The 6,508-nt window shown below is 33.2% G+C and overlaps 1 long non-coding RNA gene across 1 annotated transcript; it reads right to left on the bottom strand.

The window, feature by feature from the left end:
• Positions 1-914: 914 nt before the first annotated feature.
• On the bottom strand, positions 915-1,445 carry LOC109151993. Its single transcript, XR_002049321.1, has 3 exons — positions 1,355-1,445; positions 1,170-1,241; positions 915-1,085 (listed from the first exon to the last, which is right to left on the bottom strand). It is a non-coding gene; the product is annotated as an uncharacterized LOC109151993 (long non-coding RNA).
• Positions 1,446-6,508: the final 5,063 nt, after the last annotated feature.

Raw genomic sequence — 6,508 nt, 5'->3', positions numbered from 1 at the left:
TGATATAGTTTGGTTGGAATTATAATCCTCTGTGGATTATAAATTCCATTTGGTTGATATGTATATATCTTTTCTGTAGATATTCATGCATATAACCATGGTGGTCTGATTTATATATACATTTGTGTGTGTGTGTATATATATATATATTTCGGATATATATCGAATAATATTTTATATACTTCGTGTGTGTATGTATAAATATTATTTTACGATATTAAATCGATTATTGGTTCATTATCACCAACAGTACTAACGTTACGAGTATGGATGTCAATTCAACTCGATCTTGATGGAGAAATTTGGCCTCTGTCCTAACGAGATGAGGACGAGGAATTTTTTTGAAAAACGGGGTAAGATATATATCTATGATTTAGTTTGATTCTCTCACACACACACATATAATAGTATAGTCTTTGGCCTTGTTTAGCAACTCAGCGGTTAGCGATTAGCGTTAGCGGATTGTGTTAGCGGTTAACAAATAGCGGATTAGATTAGTGAGTTTGACCAGCAGATTGTATCAGCGATTTGTAAAAAAGACGTTTGGTAAAATTAGCTGTTTAGATTAGCGGTTAACATGTAAAATGACCCATAAGGACATTAGTGTAATTTTTTTATTATTATTGGTAATAATATTATAATAATTATAACTATATAAAAATTATTAATTCAAATGAGCAATACATTTGAAATTGAATAAAATAAGTGTGAGTGTATGCCACCAAATTAAAAAAAAAATGTAATTGTATGATATTAAATTTAATTAAGAATTAATTAAACAAGCCACCAATTTATGGGTTCAAAATGTCTGTTTAACATAACATTTTAAATAGTAAGACAAATATTCATTCATCACATAACATCTTAAATAACATCACAATGTACTAATTTTAAACAAGCCACCAAATTTTTGATTTGTCTAAAAACACATGTACCCAAACCGTATTAAGCACTAATACACAATAATAAAAACTAATTCATGAATCCAATGAGTAATTGATGCTTTCTTGGGTTGGAAACGGTGTAGAATCTCTTGCACGAATTGAAGATTGTAGTTTGTCCTTAGCTTTTTCACGCTGTATTTCCTATATCACAAGCAAAGAAAATGTTAAGTTATAAAAACTTATGAACACATTTACTTTGGTTGGAAAATTAAAATTGTCACTCACCTGTAGTTTACCAAGTGAAATGTATCGTTCAGTATTAGATGTTGCAACTACGTATTTATTAGATTTTCCTGGCTAGTTTTATGAAAAAGAAAATTAGTTCTATGTGCTAAATAAAAAGTGAATTAGTATTGTAAAAAAAAAAAATATATATATATATATATATAAGACAAAACTTGTTTGCTTACATTAACAACTGAAATTTTTTTTGAATGTCTGCTTGTTGCATTTTGTGTATGATGAGATGAACCAGCTTGAATAAAGTGCAATGAACCAGCTCGAGTAAGGTGCAATGAACCAGCTTGAGTAAGGTGCAATGAACCAGCTTGCCTATTTGCATTTTGTGAAGGTTCATATGTACTAGTTTGGCATGGAACTGGAGTAGGGTGAGATGGCTCAGGCCTTGTCTGTCTACTTGCATCATTCTTCATTTTTTTTGTTTTCTAAACACATAATAATACGAGTCATATTAGTAAAAAAAATTAAAAAAAAAAATCAATCAAACAAACAAAGAATAAATGAAGAAATGTAACAGTAGTACCTGGATATTAGGCCTTTGATAGTAAGGATCTACCACTTTTGGACATCTTAGCCTATTATGTCCTTCTTGTCGGCATATGCTACACTTCATTTTTCTTCCGATCCTAGACATTTTAACCTTTTTACGACCTTCTAATTCTTCCCTTCTTCTTTCCTTTTGTGGTCTGCCAAACACCTTTTTAACATAAGGTGGCAAAATTTCTTCTACATTTCTTTTAGGCCAAAACATTGGCCCTTTCACTGGATGAAGCATGTGCTCGTATGCCTTTAGATAAACATCCTTCTTAAAGTAATTATCTAAATATTTTGTTGGATCTTGACCCTCATACATAATTGCTGAGATTGCATGTTGACAGGGAACTCCACTTATATCCCATCCTCTACAACTACAACTTTTTTCCTTTATATTCACAGAGTAACTTTCCCTTGTTTGTGCCTCAACATTCTCCCAAGAAACTTCATGATGATCTCCCCCATTCCAATCAACCTCCCAAACTGCTGCCAATTTTCTATTTTTCTCTAATTTTTGAAGTTGTCTAGGTGCATAATCAGTCTTCCAATTTCTCCCATACTCCCTATTTTTGACTAATCTTCTCATAATGTAAACTCTAATCTCTTCTAACATAGAAATTATTGGCTTACACCTAGCCTCTAAAATCACCCCATTTAATGTCTCACACATGTTATTATCAATTACATCACATTTTGAGAAGTCAGAAAAAAATGCTTGACACCAATGAATTGGATTCCGCTGTTGTTTCAAATAATCATGTGCTTCCTCATCTATTCCAATGATCAGTATTTTCTCTTCCTTGTATAATAGACCATGCAATTGGGAACATTTGGTTGTTCCCATCTCTTCCCACAGCTACCAACATCTGTCCTTTCACTATTCCTTTCAAAAAACAACCATCTAAACCTATGATTGGCCTGCATCCGTGCATAAAGTTCTCCTTAATAGCTCCAAAACAAATATACATTCTATGAAAAATTGCTGGTTCCTCTGGTGTAACTCTATCCACCTCAAGTTTCACTGTGGATCCAATGTTAGTTGCCATAAGTTCATCGCCATACTCTCTCAACCTTTTAAACTCATCTATGTAACTTTGCTGAATTTCTTTCATTACAAATAGTTTAGCTCTTCTGGCTTTGGGTAAATCAATTGTCAAACCCATTTGCTTCCTGACTAAAGCTCGAATGTTCCTTGCCTTCATCCAAGGCATCTTAGTGATGTCATCTTTTAACCTTCTACCAATTATTTTAGATGTCACCCGACTATTTTTAGATGTAGGTAAACAATTGTGCTCTGAATGATAAGTTTTTACTCTGAATGAGCTATCATTACCATGTATAGAAGCTAATATCTCCCATTTACATCCAGTAGCTGAACACTTTGCCCTAACTCTAACACTATCATTCTTCTTAAAAGTATAAGCAAATTGATTCTTCAAAGAAAATTCACTTAGGGCCAACTTAAATTGCTTTGAATCATTAAAAATTTGCTCTAAAAAGAAGTCTTCAAATGTTCCATTTGGTTTGTAATGCAACCCACTTGACTTGGACCTTTGAGCATCATCCACATCTGAACCTTCACTAGTGGATATATAGCTCCCAGGATCGGAAGAGGAAATATAATCACTATGACGTTCATTATCTGCTAAATGTTTATTTGATGGGCCATCATCATCTTTTATATTTTTATATCTTCTCTTTTTTGTATTAACCAATACATCATCATCAACTTTTTCTTCCATCTCAATTCTCAGCTTTTGTATATGTTCATGATATTGTTTAATTTTTTCTCTACTCAATGCTAATTCATTTTCTCCTTCATCACTCAACCATAATAGCTGAACATCATTTATATCATCACCATTACTTTCTAATGTATTTTCACATCTTTCTCCTTCACTTTCAACATTCTCAGCTTCATCACTTTCATCTCCACACTTTGCTGTCTCAAAAAAGCTATCAGGAATTGGAATTTCAGCATGAGTTACTGCTTGTCCAACATAGTCAGTATGTTCAACAAATAGTGAAATATTTCCAGACTTCTCCAATAATGCACACATACCATGAACACTCTCATCATCAAATAGAATTTTCAAACTCCCATCAGTGGACTCCAGTTCTCCATAATATATACTTTTAATCTCATCTAACTTATACCCTAAATTCACTACCATTTCAAGTAAAGTCCAATAACATATTGTATCAACATCAACATCTTCAAATACATTCATTTTTCCATTTAAATATTCTACAGTTTGAACCAATATTCCTCCATGATGAAAGCAAATACTGTTTTTTTTTCAAAGTTTCAATTCCTGAAATATTATAACTCCAACTTCAGTTTGATAAATATAACTATTCTAAATCAAGCATATCAAAAAGGCAAAGAAAATAAAAATAGATTTAGCTGTAATCTCTCTACGGCAACAATACAGTGAAACAATTCAGATTTTATTTCATATTTTCAAAGCTGACAGGATCGCAACTAGCAGATGAGAAATTTGAATTTAGAGTAAGAGATTACAGTTCGCAGATCGCAATATTGCATCTAATTAGAATTTTCAGAGTTTGGTTCAAGAATTAGGATAAAAGTAACTGGAGAATTTTATTTCTGTAATTCGATAATGTGATGCAAACATGTAATTTGAAGTTAAAAAGTTAAATGGGTGAAGAGATACCTTGAGTTGTTTCTTCAATTGTATCATTCTTGCTTCTTCTTGAATCCATGAATTTAGGGTTTATGCGCTTAGTGTGATTTCGAGACCAGAGGAGTACGCAGAGCAGAAGAGGAGTTAAGCATATCTGTGAGTAAATGCCTTTTCCATTTTTATTCTTTAGTACTTCAAAATAATAACTGTTATTAAATAAGTATAACTAATAATAACCAAATATTCTGTGTAGCTTAGTGGTGTAGAACTCATCCTCTAAAGCAAAGGTTCCTAGGTTCGAGTCTTAACATTCTTTTGGTCGAAATTATATTATTTTATGCCACATCACACAATCTGACATGGCAAATTCAACGCCACATGGACAAACTTAACGGAAAAAGTTAACGGTGTTAAATATTGTCCTTAATTGTTCTAAATCTTAAAGTACAGGGATTAAATTGAACCAAATTAAGGTACAGGGACTAAATTGAACAAAATGCTACAGTATAGGGACCTAGCAGGTACTTTGTCCAAAATAATGAAATCTCTGCCCAGTATCATTTTCGAACGCATTCAGTTCTTGTCGTGCATTCATATTGCTTTGATCGTGCCCACTATCTTTAATTCTTGTTTATTTCTCTTATTTATATCACTTGGCCCTTATTCAAAGTTCAAAAGATTAACAAAAGTTCCTCATTTTAAAGTGAGCAAATTATCTTCTATAGAAATAGCTAGTTTGCCACATTCTGGGTGATAGATAGACACAGCTTTTTCCTTAGTTTATTGGTAAACAACACCCTCTTCAATATATTTTTAGACTTATAAACTTCTTCTCTTGGTAAGTAAGCATGAATATACTTACCTTGGTGAATGAAAAATATAGCAAATTAGTTACTCATGAAATATGAATATAGAAATTAATAAAACAATTATATTTAGGACATTATACCTCTTGATCATGGAAATTGCATTTTCTAATTTTGTTACCGCTATATTTAGGTATTTCATATGTTCTCACTGATTGTTGTTTCATTACTTTTTTCTTTCTTTCTTTCTTTTCGTTTTTAAGCTAAGAGGACTGATCTCACTAGTCAAAATGAACATTCCAAGCATTTTGATATTTGTGAGAGATAAATATTTCTGATTTAATAGTTGTGTGAATGTTATAGGCAATCTATATCGTGCACCCAGGCGCACATAGCAATGTGTGCCCAGGCACAAAACGCGCGCGTTTCATGCTGACGTCATACTGACATCACTCCGTCCACCCGAACAGACCAAACCTCATTATGTGTATTCAGTTAAAATTTTGTGTATTTTGTTATGAGTTTATGTGTATTCAGTAAAGAGTTTGTGTATTATGTTAACCAAACTTATTATGTGTATTTAGTTAAAAGTTATGTGTATTGTGTTATGAGTTTATGTGTATTATGTATTATGTTAGATTATGTGTATTCTGTTATGAGTTTATGTACATTCAAAACAGGGATTTTTTTTTTTTTTTTTTTTTTTTTTTTTTTTTTGGAAAAAGTGTCAAATTGGCCCCCTAAGTCAAGTGGATAGTGCAATTGGGTCCCATAAGTGAAAAAAAAAAGCTTCATTCAAGTCCCCTAAATCGATAAAATTGTTCAATTAAGTCCAAGTTGACTTGTTTATCAGGTTAAAGGCATACGGTGTTGACACGTGTCCTTATTTTATTTTATATTAAAAATACTATTTATTATAAATTAATAATAATAATAATTAAAATTAAAAAAAAAAGCCATGGCCGACGAAGGAAGACGACCATGACCGTCTTCTAAATTTGGACGAGGGCTACGGCCTTGTCCGCCGCCCTCGTTCCAGACGGAGGGGACTCGTCGTTCCAGTCCCCTCCGTCTGGAATGAGGGTGGCGGCGAAGGCAGTAGCCCTCGTCCAGATCTAGAAGACGGCCATGGCCGTCTTCCTTAGACAGCCATGGCCGAACGCCACGACTGTCCTTGAAGAAGGAAGACAGCTACCGGGTGTCCGGCTGCCCAGAAAGTATCCCAAGCTGCCCAGATCCTTTATTTTAAATGCGGTGTCGAGGGAGGACTTGAGTTCTTGAATAAGGTGTAAACTGGGACTTGTTACAAGAATGTCATCAACGTACACGAGGATGG

The sequence above is a fragment of the Ipomoea nil genome, unplaced genomic scaffold, assembly GCF_001879475.1.
Source record: "Ipomoea nil cultivar Tokyo-kokei standard unplaced genomic scaffold, Asagao_1.1 scaffold2338, whole genome shotgun sequence".
NCBI lineage: Eukaryota > Viridiplantae > Streptophyta > Magnoliopsida > Solanales > Convolvulaceae > Ipomoea > Ipomoea nil.
Note: the sequence above shows the minus strand (reverse complement) of the source record. Positions and strands in the feature narration are given on the sequence as shown.